The 18,543-nt window shown below is 38.9% G+C and overlaps 1 protein-coding gene across 6 annotated transcripts in view; it reads left to right on the top strand.

The window, feature by feature from the left end:
- The window catches only part of LOC136863957 (glutamic acid-rich protein), a 466,965-nt gene that overhangs the window by 205,742 nt on the left and 242,680 nt on the right, over window positions 1-18,543 (top strand). The window lies entirely within an intron of this gene.

Here is an 18,543-nt window from a genome sequence, read left to right as displayed (position 1 = left end):
TTGGAACTTTAGCGATAGAATGCTGAAAGGCATAATGGTCTATAATGACGTATGTGTGTATGAAAAAAGTTTTGATGGGTGTGGATGAATGTGTTGCAGACCTAGAAAGACATTGACATGTATTGCTGTGCACATGACTTTGTATGCCGTATGGTAATATGAGGGTAATCCCAAAAATAAGGTCTATGTTTTATAAACACAGAACTCTGTTCATGTGGCTGCTGGTCACAATATTGTGAAGAGTGTTTCCCACACTCGCATGTAAACATGCGCATGGCGCGCTGAGGCACTCAGTCTTGGCTTGGCAGCCGTTGAGAATGGAGCTCTCGTTGGATGTTGCCGCCAAGTACGAAGTGCATGCAGTTATTCGGTTTTTGAATGCAAAAGGTACTGAACCAATTGAAATCCATCGCCAATTGACGGAAGTGTATGGTGAGTCGTGCATGGACGTCAAAAATGTTTACAAGTGGTGTAGAGAGTTTGCAGCTGGTCAGACGGAAATTCACGACGAACAAAAGAGCGGGAGACTGTCGATTTCTGTTGAGATAGTCGTGAAGGTTGAGCAAATCGTGCGTGAAGATCGGCCGATCATCCTGAATGAGCTCTGCACTTTGGTTCCTGAGGTTTCCCGAAGCGCCACTCACAGAATTTTAACGGAAAAGTTGAAATACCAGAAGGTGTGCGCAAGATGAGTGCCACGCATGCTGACTGAAGACCACTTGCAGCAACGAGTTGATTCTTCCCGCACATTCCTTCAACGCTTTGCAGCCGAACAGGACAACTTTTTGGACTCAAATGTTACGGGTGACGAAACTGGGCGTTCGACTACTGTGTTTTGGGATCAAAAAAGGGTATTGTTGGTCAACTTTATGCCCGCTGGGACCACAATTATTACTGACAGGTACTGTGAGATCCTGAAAAAACTCAGACAGGCAATTCAGAACTGGAGAAGAGGAATGTTGAGCAAGAGCGTAAACATTCTCCACGACAACACTCGCCCGCACGCCGCCCGACAAACCGTTGCTCTCCTGCAACAGTTTCAGTGGAACATCATCACCCACCCACTCTATAGTCCCGACTTGGCGCCCAGTGACTATCACTTGTTCCCTAAGTTGAATGAACATTTGGCTGGAAAGTGATTCAGCACCTACGATGAGGTGAAAGACGAGGTTCACAACTTCCTGAACAGCATGGCGGCGAGCTGGTATGACATGGGCATACAAAAACTGTCACATTGTCTACAAAAATGCATCGACCAAAATAGTGATTATGTAGAAAAATAGCTAAGTGTTCAAGCTGTAAAATGATGTAAACCATTATAGAAATAAATGGTCTACGTATTTATAAAAAAAATAGGAGGCCTTATTTTGGGAATTACCTTTGTAGCAACATGCAACAGAAGTTACACTGGAAAAGTTGCTTGAAGGAGCTATACTAAATGAATGGAGAGTTGTTACAGTAGTCCCTGTGTATAAAGGAAAGGTTGATAGGCATAAAGCTGAAAATTACAGGCCAGTATGACATGCGTTGCATGTTAACATTGGGAAAATATTCTTTCTGATTAGTGATTACATTAGACATTTTTGTGACATTAATAACTGGTTCAATAGAAGGCAGTTCAGGTTTAGGAAAGGTTATTCCACTGAAGCTCAACTTGTAGGATTCCAGCAAGATGTAGCAAGTATCTTGAATTCGGGAGGTCAAATGGGCTGTATCACAATTGACCTATCTCAGGCATTTGATAGGGTGGATCATGGCAGACTAGTGGCAAAAATGAGGACTATTGGACTAGACAAGAGTGATTGAATGGGTGGCTATATTTCTAGAAAATAGAACTCAGAGAATTAGAGTAGGTGAATCCTTATTTTTTTTTCTATTGGCTTTACGTCGCACCGACACAGATAGGTCTTATGGCGACTATGGGGCAGGAAAGGGCTAGGACTGGGAAGGAAGCGGCCATGGCCTTAATTAAGGTACAGCCCCAGCATTCGCCTGGTGTGAAAAAGGGAAACCACGGAAAACCATCTTCAGGGCTGCCGACAGTGGGGTTTGAACCGAAGCCTTATCTGACCCTGTATTCATTAAGAGGGGAATTCCTCAAAGCAGTATTATTGGTCTCTTGTTTTCTTATATATAGGCCCTTAAATGATATAAGTAAAGAAGTGGAATCAGAGATAGGTTTTTTTGTGGATGATATTATTCTGTATAGAGTAATAAGATACAAGATTGTGAGCAACTGCAAGAAGACCTCGGCAATGTTGTGAGGTGGACAGCAGGCAATGGTGTGATGACAAATGGGATTAATAGTCAGGTTGTGAATTTCACTAATAAGAAAAGTCCTCTCAATTTTAATTACTGCTTTGATGGGGAGAAAGTTCCTTATGGGGATCGGTGGAAGTACGTAGGTGTTTATATAAGGAGAGATCTTCATTGGGATAATCACATACCCATGGGATAGTAAATAAAGTGTACAGATCTCTGCACATGATTAAGAGGGTGTTTAGGGGTTGTGGTAAGGATGTAAAGGAGAGGGCATATAAGTCTCTGGTAAGACCCAACTAGAGTATGGTTCCAGTGTATGGGACCCTCACCAGGATTACTTAATTCAAGAACTAGAAAAGATCCAAAGAAAAGCAGCTCGATTTGTCCTGGGTGATTTCCGACGAAGGAGAGTTGTGTTACAAAAATGTTTGGGCTGGGAAGACTTGGGAGAAAGGAGACGAGCTGCTTGATTAAGAGATATGTTCAGATATGTCAGTAGAGAGATGGCGTGGAATGACGTTAGTCGAATAAGTTTGAGTGGTGTTTTGAAAAGTAGGAAAGATCACAAGAAAAAGTTGGAAATCAAGAGAACAAATTTTGGTCAAATATTTGTTTCTAGGTAGGAGAGTTAGGGATTGGAATAATTTACAAAGGGAGATGTTCAATAAATTTCCAAATTCTTTACAATCATTTAAGAAAACCTTAGGAAATCAACACATAGAAAATCTTACACTTGGGCAACTGTCCTAAATGCAGATCAATGTTGATTGATCTTGATGTTATTTCTTCCATTTGTGGAATCAATGCCACAAGAAGTTGTTATACTTAGCCAGGCTGTAGGAGGGCCTACACGATACTAGATCCGTACCCCATGATTTTTGGCATGTCACTGTAGGTTACTATGTATGTTTCAGTTTTATGGCCAGTGTTGTACAGATATACCCTGGTTGGCAGGTCTCTAATGTGGCAAATTCTTCTTCTAGCTAGTGACCAAATTTTGTGTGGTTGAGTGTACATAGTCTACCTGTTTTTACACTCTTCAACTCTTGTTTTGCATCCATCCAATAGGGTGTTTACATTTTTATTTATGATCTTCCACCAATCACTTTTTAACTACCTCATGCCTCTTATCACAATCTCCTACAACCTTCCTTCCTATCACATTTGTTTTTAACTAGATACGATTACACATATTTGTTATATTTTTTTTACAATTTGCTTTACGTCTCACTGACGCATATAGGTCTTATGGCGACTATAGGATCAGAAAGGTCTGGAAGTGGGAAGGAAGAGACTGTGGCCCTAATTAAGGATCAGCCCCAGCATTTGCTTGTTGTAAAAGTAGGAAACCACAGAAAACCATCTTTAGGGCTTCCAACAATGGGGTTCATACCCACTATCTCCCGAATGCAAGCTGAAGCTACGTGATCAAAACCGCGCAGCAATTTGCTCGGTAGGTACGACTAAAACAGCTTTATGATCAATCGTACCATCTATCGCTTCAGTTTCCCTATAGAGCTCATCTGCTTTTATCAGCACCTCGTGTAGAATATTGTCCCTCTATTTGGTTCCATCACTTGCTGATTCAGCTTTCCTTCCCATATTAACTTATTTACCATTTGTAGGTTATTCTTTCTGTCCTTCACATTACTTTACATTACATGGGATTACTTTCCCATTTAACATTTGATAAATTGAGATCACATTCTATTCTTTGCTGTTCTCCTACCCACTCATTAGGATCTACAAATCTCGCTTCTAGTTTCCCACATACCAACTCGAGAATCTAATTTAATTCACTGATCACCCTCCATTCAGTATCCCACTGATAACTACATATTTCCATTCCCTTAAACTTCTCTTTACCAGGTACGGTTTGGGTCAAGTAGCTGTGACTTTGCATTCGGGAGATAGTGGGTTTGAACCACAATGTTGGCAGCAGTGTAGATGGTTTTCTGTGTAGACCGTTTTCACATCAGGCAAATGTTGTGGCTGTACCCTAATTAAGGCCATGATCACTTCCTTCCCAGTCCAGCCCTTTCCTATCCTATCATTGCACAAGACCTGTCTATGTCTGTGTGATGCAAAACAAATTTTGTATCGCACTGCCATAATCCCTCCTTTGCCATTTTGTTGATGCTGCTAGACATCTGTTTATGTGGATTGCTGGCTGTGAGACAAGTCGTATCATCATATAACAACCACTCAAATTGGCCTAACCAGTCTTCGCTTAAATTGCTTTTAACAGGAATAGATATTTTGACATCTTCATTTTTTCTAATCAGAATTGGTAAGTGAACTGACTTCAACACTGTTCTGTCAGTTTGCTGTGGAGTACATGGAATACAATCTGTTCATCACTAATTCCTTCATTGTTAATATTTGCCCTTTTATAAATGGGCAGAAATTTGTTTTGTTTTTCTCCACTGCAGTTTTATAATTGCTGTAGTGGATATATGAAACTAAGTAACGTGAAATACTTGAAAGAAGTTTTGACTTCACTAAATATGGAACTAACGGAAAGGAACACTAACAAAAATTTAAAATATTTCTAAATACCAGAAACTGAAACAAGATTTCTAATACTAGAACACAGTTTGGGAAGCTTAAACCATAAGATAGCACTGCCTCCCACTGCTGTCATTCTTGAACAACCAATGTTTTATAAATGTTAAAACCTGGTCACCTTTTCGAATTCCTTGTCATAAATTTTGTACACAATGTGGTAAAAGCAGTATTTCTTTGCTTCTATACTCTGAAATAGAATACCAGGTTTTAATGACTGAACTGATCATTTACTCTTATTTGCTTCAACAATACATCCATTCCAGCATTTCAAAGCTTGAGGCATCCTGTGCAGTAATTTGGAGTGAATAATATGTAATATATGTATGCAAGTAATGTATGTATGTATGCATGATGTCCATGTACAAAGTATCAATGCTGGGACACTCAATATTTTTATAATAAAGATACGGTGGGCAACATGTAGTATCGTTCCAAATTAGGAATTTCTTCTGATCCGAGCTGCACCAAGTGTATGAAATAATGCTCAGTTATTTTGTTTCCTATGAAATGGAAAAGTTACTGAATAATTGCTCCTTAGTTCAGTAACCAAGAACCAGTCACTCTCGTAAAATGTAGCTAGAACGAGGCCACTGACTGAGGTAAAATAAAGTACACAGTGTTAACTTTCACTGTAGTTGAACTTATTATGTGTAAATTCCAGGTAATTAATTTACAATTTAGTTTTATTAAATTAAGAAATGGTTTTGTCGTGAATATACATACATACATACATACATACATACATACATACATACATACATACACTTTGTTTAATGATGTAAGAACCCTGCCCTCATTCCACTATTATAGAAAGAGATTACGGAAGGAGATTCCAAATGCTGCCATCTTCATTATTTCTTTCTTTCTTTTCAGTGACCCCTTTTCTTGCTATTTCGTAGAATTCACACTCTAGGACACTAAAACATTAATTGAAGGTATTTGTTACAGGACCTTTGCCCACAGGGGCAGAAGGCAGAAAATTGACAGCATTGATTTGTGAGGGGTCATATTGCTGTTTCAATCACTACTGATCTGCATTTAGGGCAGTTGCCCAGGTGGCAGATACACTATGTGATGTTTTCCTAGCCTTTTCTTAAATGATTTCAAAGAAATTTGTATTTCTTGAACATCTCCCTTGATAAGTTATTCTAATCCGTAACTCCCCTACCTATAAACGAATATTTTGCCCCAATTTGTCCTCTTGAATTCCCTGAATTCTTTCCTACCTTTAAAGATACCACTCAAACTTATTCGTCTACTAATGTCGTTCCACGCCATCTCTCCACTGACAGGTCGGAGCACACCACTTAGTTGAGCAGCTTGTCTCCTTTCTTCCAAGTCTTCCCACCTCAAACTTTCTTCGTCGGTCCTTATCTAATTGGTGTTGTGCACTATCAGATTTATGGCTTCTTTTTGGACAGGGTTCTCTAGTTGTGAAACAAAGTTTAATTAATTAATTAATTAATTAATTAATTAATTCATTCATTCATTCATTCATTCATTTGTTCGTTCATTTATTTTAGACTGTTATGCCTTACAGCTTGCAGTCTGCAAGCCTCTATGAATCAACTAAGTACCTGGTCAATCCTCTATTTGCAACTAGCTCTGAAGCCTTGTTCAGTTCCACACCCTTACATTGAAATAATTCAAAACCATCTCTAACCATCCCTCTGCTTCTCATTCTCACCGTGACCAAGACCATTATCCTTACAGAGCGAGTTGGCCATGCGGTTAGGGGCACACAGATGTGAGCTTGCATTCGGGAGATGGTGGGTTTGAACCTCACTGTTGATATACAGCATATACCGGGCGAGTTGGCCGTGCGGTTAGAAGCATGCAGCTGTGAGCTCGCATCATGGAGATAGTGTGTTCGAATCCCACTGCCGGCAGCCCTGAAGATGGTTTTCCGTGGTTTCCTATTTTCACACCAGGCAAATGCTGGGGCTATACCTTAATTAAGGCCACAGCCACTTCCTTCACATTCCTAGGCCTTTCCCATCCCATCGTCGTTATAAGACCTATCTGTGACGGTGCGACGTAAAATAGAAAAAAAAAAAAACCAGCATAAGACTGTGGAACATGGATTTTAACTTAAAAATGGATGAGGAATGTTCCTGAAAATTTGCCTCTCCCATCTGCATGCATCTGATTGCAGAAAATATCTCCTGAAAAATGTTTTAATAGTATTTACTTTCACATAACCTCTTCCAGTAATTATAAATTTTCCTAATAATAACAATACTCTGTAGAATAATCATATGTCTGCATCAAAGAGAATATTTCCTTTATGTGGATAGGTATTTCATTATGGACTTTTGTAAGACACAAATAAAAGGATTGAATGGACTCTGGATAGCATACATACATACATACATACATACATACATACAGTAGAGTCTCGATTATCCTAAACGGGACCTGCAGTACGTCGGATCACTGAAAATGTCGGATAATACAGAATAACTTTGAAAAGGAACTAAAACAAATGGGAAGGCTATACTGTATTACTATGGTTTACGGTACTCTATGGACTTATCAATTCAATTGTACAGTAGATGCAGTATTGAACGAAAACATTCCAAATGTCTTATGAAAAGAAACTTGTCAACAATGTCTGCTTGCCCGCTGATTCACGTTTTCTTGGTGCGAGATCGTGTCATCGACCATAATCCTTCAGCGCGAGTCATCTTTTTCTTCTTTTGTTCTGCAATGCCTCATTCTTCTTCATCATCCTCATTTTCGTTAGCATTCACAAAACCAATAATATCCGGGTCAGCTAGTCCAAACAGCTGATCTTGTGCAGACGTCTTGGCTTGGGAAGAATCTTGAAATTCAGCCCAGTCTCATCAGAGCCCGATATATACTACCTATCAAGAATTTGTTGCCCCTACATGTCACCTTCACCCGTAGAGCTTCACTGTCAGTCTCCATGTATCCTAGTCAGAATGGTTGTAGTTTTGGTCGTATGGCCAGAACAACACCCCCTCCAGACGTCCAGGTTCCATCCTTCCTGAAGACCCAAGTATGTTTGCGGAAATACTCCCCATCTGATTACCATAAAATTAAACGTGGCTGGAAGTGTTGTCTCCCGGTACCATCGGTCTCGTTCTTCGAAGTGCACTGCTCAATCACGTTTCACAGACACTTAGGATTAATGGTTCGATACTTGCCAGTGATGCTCTTATCTCCTGCTGTCTCCTATAACCCATTATACTACGGGCATTAAATGATAGAATGGTGATGTTTCAGGAGCCCTGTACACTGGTAACCGAGTCATTACTATTTACAGAGTTATTTACATAATTTCCTTCGTTTGGCACTTCGAAGAACGAGTCCGATGGTACCGGGAGACAACACTTCCAGCACTGCCAAGACGACAAGCCACGTTTAATTTTATGGTAATCAGATGGGGAGATTTTGGCGCAGGTCTTATTCATGGACATTTCACATGACACACACTTCACGTACAGCTGATTGATCCGGCCCTTAGAACAGCAAATATGACAGTCTATGTTACTCAAATTTCTGTTTGGAGGTCCTGGATTTATTCTACGTCTCCACACGCAGCTATGGTCATGAGAATGAGGTGAAATGTTGATGAGGGTGGTCTGGCAACCCTGCGCCTCGCTTGAAGCGCACTGTCAGTACCAGCGGTCATGTACAAGTTTTCACTGTCGCACCATGTTAAGCACAATATTTTACAATTTTTCACAATTAGCAAATTCTCTTGGAGGATTGAACCACTAGGACACTCACTGAACATCCCACCGTTAAAGATCACTTTGTTACTTTCACACGTGACGCGTTTAACCACTATAAACAACAAGAAGATACAGAGCACTTGGATCACTACATGTCGACCTGCCGCCATTTTGAACCTGCCAATTTATATCTTTCGGCAGATGATCCATGTAAACTAATAAACAGCAAACATGAAAGATACAACCTTGTCTAACCCCTGTAAGTACCTTGAACCAAGAACTCATTCTGCCATCAATTCTCACTGCAGCCCAATTGTCAACTTAAGTATCTTTGATTGCTTTTGATAATGTGCTCTTAACCCCATAGTCCCCCTGTATGACAGACATCTCTTTCCCTCGGTACTCTGTCTTATGCCATCTCTAGATCTAGGAAACATGAAAAATGTCTATTCCTCTCGTAACATTTTTCAGTTACCTGGTGCATACTGAAAATCTGATCCTGATCTGAAATCACACTGGTTTTCATCCAGCTTATACTCAACCACTGATCGCTGTCTCCCTTCCAAAATGTCAGTGAACACCTTGCCTAGTATATTGATTAATGAAATACCTCGATAGTTGTTGCAATCTTTCCTGTTTCCTTGCTTATAGATAGGTGCAGTTATACTGCTTTCGTCCATTCAAAAGGAACGTTACTAATATTCCATGCTAATCTTATTACTCTATGAAGCCATTTTGTCCCTGCATCTTTTCCTGCTGCTTTATGAAAGTAGAATTTATTTACCATTCTTTCCACATTCTCAAGTGTAATTTCACTAATATCATTGTCCTCTTCCCCACGAGCTCGGTTGTTAGTGATGTCGCCAGGAAGATTTCCTTGTACGATGAGAAGATTTTCAAAATATTCCTTTCGCCTCTACAGTGATCCCCTGGGATCTGCTATGAGTTCACCTGATTGATTTACCCAAAACACTATTCATTTTCTTTTCCCCTCTCCCTTTCTAAGATCGTTGCTGTCAAGAAAGGTTTCCCTGTAGCTTGATCTAGCCTTTCCAGGTTATTACCAAAATCTTCCCATGACTTTTTCTTGGATTCAACAATTATTTATTTCATTCTGTTTCTTTCATCTATGTAAAATTCCGTTTCTGCATCAGTCCTTGTTTGGAACCAATTCTGATATGCCTTCTTTTTACGTTTACAAGCTACTCTCACTTCATCATTCCACCAAGGTATTTTATTTTCCCATCTTTATAGACAGTTGTTCCTCAGCAGTCTCTTGCTGTTCCTACTGGGGCCGATTACCTAGATGTTAGGTTCCTATAAATAACGAGCATCATCAAGCAAGCATCAGCTGTTCCTACTACAGTATCCCTGTATGCCACCCATTCTCATTCTATATCCTCAGCCTGCTTATTGCCTGTTGTGAACTTTTCACTAATCATATCCACGTGCTTCTGTCTAATTTCCTTGTCCTGGAGATTGTCTACCCTTCTTTGTTTGCAGACAGATCTCGCTTCCTCTATCCTAGGCCTAGAGATACTTAATTCACTACAGATCAGATAGTGGTCTGTCTCATCAAAAAACCACCAGAATACCTGCACATTCCTAACAGATTTCCTGAATTCAAAATCAGTTTTCATATAGTCTGTTATGGATAACCTTAATGCTTGAAGAATGTATTCGTAACTGCTAATCCCATACTAGCACAGAAGTTCTGGTAAACGCTTCCCATTCCTATTAGCTTCCATATCTTCTCCACATTTACTTATCACCTTCTCTTATCCTTCAGTTCTATTTCCATCTCTCGCATTGAAGTCTCCTATTTTAGCACTAGCCAACCCTTGCTGTTGATCCTGACTGTCACTCTGTGCTTCAGAAAATGTCTCAACTTCATCTTCATCTGCACTCTCGCATGGTGAGGCAATTTGTCCTAATTCCTCCAACCGTCAAATCTACCCTCATCATTTGCTCATTTACATGTCTAACAGAAACTATGTTGTTTGCAGTAGTATTCCTGATAAACAGTCCTACGCCACACTCAGCCTTTCATTTTTTAACACCTGTGAAGGACACTATAATCTTCTGTTTCTTCTCCTAACACTTTCACATAACCTCTTCCAGTAATTCACTTAGCGGACTCAGCCAGTTTTACTTTTCCTTCTATAAGCCCCATTAATAGTGATAGCTCCCCATTGAATTCCATTTCGTTTGCCGAGTTGTTTCCAAGGAGTCCCACACCTGTCAAATGGAAGTGGGACTCTGTTAATCCCATAAGTCTGAGGCTTATTTAAAAAAGTTTGGGTGTGCTCTGTGAGAATTCATAAAGCAGGATGCCATCCAGTTAGGATTACTCCTCTAATGCGTTAGGGACCACGGTGGATTGTTTAGTCTTAACTGCCTGAACACAAGGAGGGCCATGACTCAGAATATGTCCAAGATGCCCACTCCCATTCCATAGCAACTGGTATTGACTCTCAGGGCCACTTACCATGCCACTCAGCTGTTGTCCATGGTTCACGAACTAGGACGTGACTACAGTAATCCACACTACCAAAGAAAACTTTTTAGTCATAGCTTAATGCTGAGCCGTTTTAGAATGATCAGTCTTAGGGATTCTTTCATCTTCTGCAATTTTTGAAGAAATTATTATTTTAATTCTAACTAGACATCAGTGAAAAAATGGCCTCTTAAGTTGATCATGGTATGTTACCTTGCATGTTTTTAATTGAGATAATAAAGATATTCAGTTAGTAAAGTTGTTCTGTTGTTTGTTTTAGTCATCTGGTTGTAAAGAATTTAGGACAAATCTTGATCTGTCTTTTAAATTAGGAAATTGATTTTGATACTTTTTTCTCATTTATTTTCCTTTGTAGATTTTATTGTAAGTAACTGTATGGTTCCAATGACCAAATGCCCGTCACACTCGTGATTGGTACCATACTTGGCTTAATATCTGGAGGGCCTCTGAAAATCTTGAGCATTTTTAACAGGCACCAATGACCTGGATGTTTGGCCCTGTTAAAAACAAGCATCATCATTTTTAATGTGATTCTGTTTGAAGTTGGACTATTGTTATAAACAGATTATTTAAACAGAACGAATTCTACAAGTATCTTATCTAATGATAAATTGTTTTACAGATAATACAGTTCCTAACTATTCTATTGTATTTTAGTGTGGGAACTGCTAAGATAATAAATAATAATGTTATTTGCTTTACCTCCCACTAACTACTTTTACGGTCTTCGGAGACGCCGAGGTGCCGGAATTTAGTCCCGCAGGAGTTCTTTTACGTGCCAGTAAATCTACCGACACGAGGCTGACGTATTTGAGCACCTTCAAATACCACCGGACTGAGCCAGGATCGAACCTGCCAAGTTAGGGTCAGAAGGCCAGCGCCTCAACCGTCGGAGCCACTCAGCCTGGCAAGAACTGCTAAGAAATGAGGTGATCTAATATTGATAAATGTTTAACATGTGTAAACCTTGCGTATTCCAAAATCGAGGCCTATTACTCAGATCGTACCAACTTACTGTACTGGCCCTTGATATCCGAAAGTGCTCAAATACTCCAGCGTTATGCTGGTTGTTTTACCGGCATGTAAAAGAACTTGAGTGGGACCAAGTTTCTGGTATCTTGGTGTCTTCGAAAACCATAGAAGTAGTTAGAGGAATTTAAAAACAATAACATTAACTTTCCAAACTTTCTGAAATTAGACTTTCGAATTTGTGAAATTAAAATATAGACTATGTGATTAATAGATTTACTTCTTTATATGTTTGTCTGAATTTCACATCTTTGCTATGAAACCATAACCACATTTTTTGTGAAATAATTGCCATTGCTTTAAAAAAATGTTTGAAGCCTGAAAATCATGTTCTTCAGTAATTTGTTGATAGCATATGTTAAGGTAACTAGAATATAAGGTAGGCTACTCCGGCAGTTGAAGCTTCCATTGGCTGGAGCGCTCTGACGTCACGCGGTATGAACGATAGCGAGTAAGGTACACAGTCGCAGTACAGCAAGCCTGTGAGTTCTCGTGCCTGTGAAACATCTTCTCAATCTTTCATCAAATAATAGTCTGGTTTAGTCCGATTCGATAAGTAATGGCACTTCCAATAGATTTAAAAACTTGAAAATGCGTTAAATTTCGTCACATGCTGAGCATCAAATACATGACAAATACATGACATATACCGGTAATACGATAAGAAATAAAATATTGCCATGCAACTCAAAATAATTAATTTCCTGATGAAGTAAATATTTAGATCAAATGGCATAGGAAAATATGCATCATATCGACATTTTTATGGAATTATATTAAATTATTAAAACGTACGTGTCAGGAGATTTAATTACTTGATGAACCAGCCCATATTTGGCATATTTTCTCAGTGCTAGCTCCTTACTCTTTGCATTAAAATGCCATATCCTAATAAATGCCCTGTTCCCTTACGTAGAGACAAATTATTTTGACATGGAATACTGGAAATTTTGACTTAATAATAGAAATAAGAGTTTTCACGTTTTTGCATCTGGATACAGTCTTACCGTTAAACACACCAAATGAAATTTCGAACTGGGCTATATTTTTTAACCGCTCATGACTGGGATGTGTGAGGCCCCCTTTTGAAATAACCGAGATCCAGTAACAGGTCTCTTCTCGCACGACATTTTTGTCTCTTTCTTTGTATTTACTGTATATCGGATCACGGATACTGTATTATTTCACGAGCTTCGAAATATATTCAGAAATATAAGTTATTAGCACATAATGATGTTAATGTTATTGGATTTTACGTCCCACTAACTATGTATTTGGGCACTTTTCACCACCGGACTGAAACAGGATCGAACCTGCCAAGTTGGGGTAATAAAGGCCAGCGCTCTACCATTTGAGTTGCTACTCAGCCCGGCTATTAACACATAACAATAATTATAGAATATATGATTTTCATTCAGTCATTTATATCTGACACCTTTCTACCGTACGAGCTGTAATAATGGAGATATTCAAGAGTTTATTACAAAGTGTTTCAATAACCAAGCATTGCTGACGGGGAAGTATTGTTATGCCATCACAGTAGCAAACTGGCTGGCTTGATGGTTGTCGTCGTTATTTTCTTTATAATATGCGAAATAATAATAATAATATTATTTGTGTTACGTCTCGCTAACAACATTTACAGTTTTCTGAGACTCGAGGTGCCGTAATTTTGTCCCACGGGAGTTCTTTTACATGCCGACAATTTATAGCGCCACACACGTTTCCATAATATGTTGACTGCATTTTAATCAGTACAGTGGTTCTACTTCAGATACTAGCTGCCTCTGTGGATCCGTGGTAGAGTGTCGGCCTCCGGATCCCAAGATAGCGGGTTCAAATCCGGCAGAGGTAGTCGGATTTTTGAAGGGCGGAAAAAAGTCCAATCGACACTCCATGTCGTACGATGTCGGCATGTAAAAGATCTCTGGTGATACATTTGGTATTTACCCGACAAAATTAATTAAAATCTCAGCCATAGACGCCCAAGAGAGATCCGGTTTACTCTAGGTCCGCTAGATGGCAGACAGAGTAAACCGGAACGTCGAAATTGACGAGCAGACAGCCAGATGGCGTCAAATCGAAATGTCTGCAAACGGTAGCTGAGGCCATACGATTATTATTATTTACTTCAGATACTGGCAACACGAACACTGTTCACGTAGTGAACCACTATAAAACTATTATGTATCCGTGATCCGATATACAGTAAATACGTAGAAAGAGAAAAAATGTCGGTTGGTCACTTGCTTTCTTGGCTTACGCTGCGTGAACCATCGATAGACCCCAGGTGTAAGCGTACGAAATGTAGAGCATAGAATCCTCTACAAAAAAAGTCCGCGATGGCACATACCTATTTCCAAACGGCTGCCCTCTAGAAGCGATTTTATGCTACAGTCCGTGGTAAAAAATATAACTCCTTAAAATTAAATAAATATTTCAATATTATCCTCGAGTTCCTCATCAAAATAAATTGTTTGACATCCTCCAGTATTTTATAAGGATTACAATAACCTTGTCAGGACATTATTTGCATGAATGGTTCAGAAGTTATGACCATTTTAGACTGTAGTGGTAATACGTGTCAGGAGCGCTGTCTTATATCACATGATGTCACGCAGAAGGCGGACAGGGAGAGAAACAAATGAGCGCGATGCGGGAAGAGACCCCTCTGAGCATATGTATTCTCTGATGATCAGCTTAATGGAAATTCTCTTCATTCAGCTAGATGGTAATTGTGCTCCTGAACTTGACCTTGGCAGTGACAGTATGAGCAATCCTCCCCCCCCCCCCCCATGGCAATCCCTTCTCAGCAGGTACTCTGTTCAAACAAACACACAGCTTACAGTGTTGTCATGTAAATCCTCTTTCTCTTCTGGTTCATCAAGATGAAATTCAGGCACTATTAAACAAAAATAAATTATATACCCTTTATATTTCTGAGATATGGCCAACTCTTAGCATTCCATCCTCCATGGTTGAAATCGATCTGTATGATCCAACATTTTTCATTTGGTCAGATGGAATGAATGGAGGCAGGACAGTGATTTATTTTAGCAATGACCTGAAGGGCTGAGTAATGTGTAAATAAACCCAGCGTATACAAACCCAGACAGAGTTCATATTTGTAGAAGTAAATACAATGCTTAAAAGTAGCTTATTAAGATTTCACATGTTATATGCCATGGTACCTCAAACATTTTTACAGTATGCACTGTAGGCCAGTGTCCGAGACGCCTTGCGACACTAAACTGAGATTTGGTTTGATATTTGTCAGAAATATGTAGGACGTACGGAGTCGTAAATGTCACTAATGCTAAAATTAACTTGTTTAATTCAATGACAAAGTGATTTATATGGCAAACGTGCCCCTAAATGACAAAAAAAAAAAAAAAAAAAAAAAAAAATCCTGTCTATGGTTTGGGTGATGAAATCAAAGACAATGATGGCCCTTCATGGCTCATGCAGTGTCTATTTAAGAAGGGTAACAGTACTGCAACTGCATTTTTGGCTTTCATTGAAGACATCGGAAGCGCTATGGACAATGGCTGCTCACTATACTTACCCTTCTTGACTTGGGTGGTGTCTTTGATACTATAGAAATGACACCAGACTGAATTTTATTACATCTCAGGTAATGGCACAAATCAGTTGATCGGAAATTAAAAGATACGATATTTCCATAGTTTAGCCTACAACTGAAATTTTAATCACATATGAGACCATCTTACAGCCCAGGGAATAGGAAAACATCGACAGTGACAGATCACTCCTGACATTCCACTTGTGAACTGAATGATTGCTATAGTAGAGTAAATATTCAACCTACCCCACGTATATGAACTCTCAGTCCTCCCCTCCTGCCAGTCCACCATTGATATTTCACTGTGTCCTAGAAAATGAGGTTTAAAAGGTTTTGTACTGTATTAAATCAAAGGCTACAATTATAAATTATATTCCTATCAATTTTATACATAACATTGTTTGCTGTCCCACCTGTTCTGATACACATGCTAATTTATGATGTACTAAATGGAAATTTGTGTACTGACTGGGAGACAGCCAATATAATGCAGATTCCTAAAAGTCAGACCCTCATGCACTGTGTGATTACCATCCTGTGTCCATTCTCCCCATACAGTTTAAAGCTTTGGAGCATTTAGTATTTGAGCAAATTCTGTGATACTTAAATACATATGCTCTTGAACTCTATGCAGTCTCTATTTAAGAAGGGTAACAGTACTGCAACTGCATTTTTGGCTTTCATTGAAGACATCGGAAGCGCTATGGACAATGGCTGCTCACTATACTTACCCTTCTTGACTTGGGTGGTGTCTTTGATACTATAGAAATGCAGACTATGGTGAAGAAGATGGAATTACTAAATTTAAGTATTTTTAGTTCGTGTTTGAGAGATCATTAACAGCGGGTAACAGTAAACAAGGCCTCTAAACGGAAAGTGAAACTTAATGATGCCCCACAGTCATTGTGTGCATATGCACAACAAAATTCTCTCACACGAAATGCTGCAGAGACTCAGTCAGTTGCAGTAGGATCATGAAAATGATTGAGTTGCTTAAACAATACGCAGTCTCATCTATTCTGCTGAACATTATTCCCTAGAGGAAAATGATTAGATATCTTAACATAACTATAAGTGAAACATTTGATTGGTCTGATCACACAAAAGAAATATGTAAAGAAGATTTTTGGAGAGCTTCATCCTCTTAAAGGACCCAAGAGATGAATTTCTGTATGAGCTTAAGATCAGACTAATACAGAGACTATTTCTCAGTATTCTTAATTGTGGCGTTGTTTTAGTTGACATGACGGGGGAGCAAACGCTGAAACTTCAACGAACACTGAATTCCTGCCTGTAATTTACTATAATATCAGATGTGATGCTCATATTGCTCCATACTACCAGGCTCTCCTATGGCCGGAGCATGATATTAGTCAGCTGATTCACATTTTAATGATGGTGTTTAGATTGTTAGCTGAAAACCAGCCAATGTGTATTTCTTCTAAATTCACCTTTTAATCATATTTTCACAACCCAAATGCCTGTTCAGGCTCCTTTCTTTGTATTACTGTTCACTGCACAAAACAGATAATTTGTGGTGATTGATGTCCGATTATGGAATTCCCTGCAATCTCATCAGAATTTGAGGTAACCTGCTGAGACTACCTCCTGAGGACAGCTGATTGAATGGTTGTAATATGAATGAGTGTGTGCCTGAGGATTAGTTAGATTTTTAAGAGAATATTATGGGTCGTATAGAATAATGTAAAATAATTATTAGCTGTAGGAAAAAGTATTTCATTATTGGTATATTGTTTTTTATTAGGTGTTTTGATATTTTATTTCATTCTTAGAATTTCCTAGGATCATGCACTGCATACTTTCATTTATTGTTATATTTTAGTAATTACCTAACTTAAATGATCTTAATTATATGAATTATTTTACTTTGATGTTTACCATAAGTTGTAAATTTAAATTAAAATCATTTAATCTCTTTAATCCCACACTAACTGATCCAACTGATGAGCCCACTGCTACACTGGGCTGAAATGCTGGTAATTTCATGATTCAAAAGGCCTGAAGAGCTTAAAGAGTTTTTAACATTTGCAATCTATGAAATTAAATTATGGTTACCTCTGGGAACTTAATTTTTTAAGTTAAATTATTTCTGTTTTAATATTAGTTTGTTAATTATTTCAGTTTTAATTCTATTAAATGTATTTTAATATAACTATGATGGTTTCATTGCATGGAGGGGATTTTCTCGACTTATCAAACTGTCCATCATTTGCTGCGAATAAACTTTTTGATTTTCCATAGATTGGTGTTAAATATTAAATTTCACTTGGAGCAATCTGTGGGCAGATCAATGTGGAGTCTCTGAGCCAGGGAGAGTTAAATTAGAATCGTGTAATATTTGTCGTCGTATGAACTGTTACATGGTTCCTTGTTTCTAAAAACAAAAAAAAAAAAAGGAAGACCGGGGATTAGTATAACTTCATCATGCACGATCTGTTTTATTGCACACTGTCGGTCACTTCTATACTTAATAGTGATACCTGCACTACATGCCTCTTTACATTTTATATGGGTGTTGACTTTACTTTGTTTTGTGATGTTGTTAATGGTGTACTACTTTTCAAGTTGATGAGCAGTTTCAGCTTTGCACTTGCATCAGCATGTTATCTCGTACTGCTGGAAGGAAGGGGCGCTTAACATTTGATAATTTTTTTTGCTATTGGTTTTACATTGCACTCCCAGTCTAGAAAGCCAGGAATAATGACCGAGAGGATTCGTCATGCTGACCACACGACACCTCGTAATCTGCAGGCTTTCGGGCTGAGCGGTGGTTTGTAGGCCATAGCCCATTGGGGCTGTTGCACTGTGGGGTTTGGTTTGGGTTTACATGCACTGATTTGGACAGTTATTATGGAATAGGA

The sequence above is a fragment of the Anabrus simplex genome, chromosome 2 (genome assembly GCF_040414725.1).
Source record: "Anabrus simplex isolate iqAnaSimp1 chromosome 2, ASM4041472v1, whole genome shotgun sequence".
Lineage (NCBI taxonomy): Eukaryota > Metazoa > Arthropoda > Insecta > Orthoptera > Tettigoniidae > Anabrus > Anabrus simplex.
The sequence above is the reverse complement of the archived record's forward strand: the minus strand, read 5'-3'. Positions and strand labels throughout refer to the sequence as shown.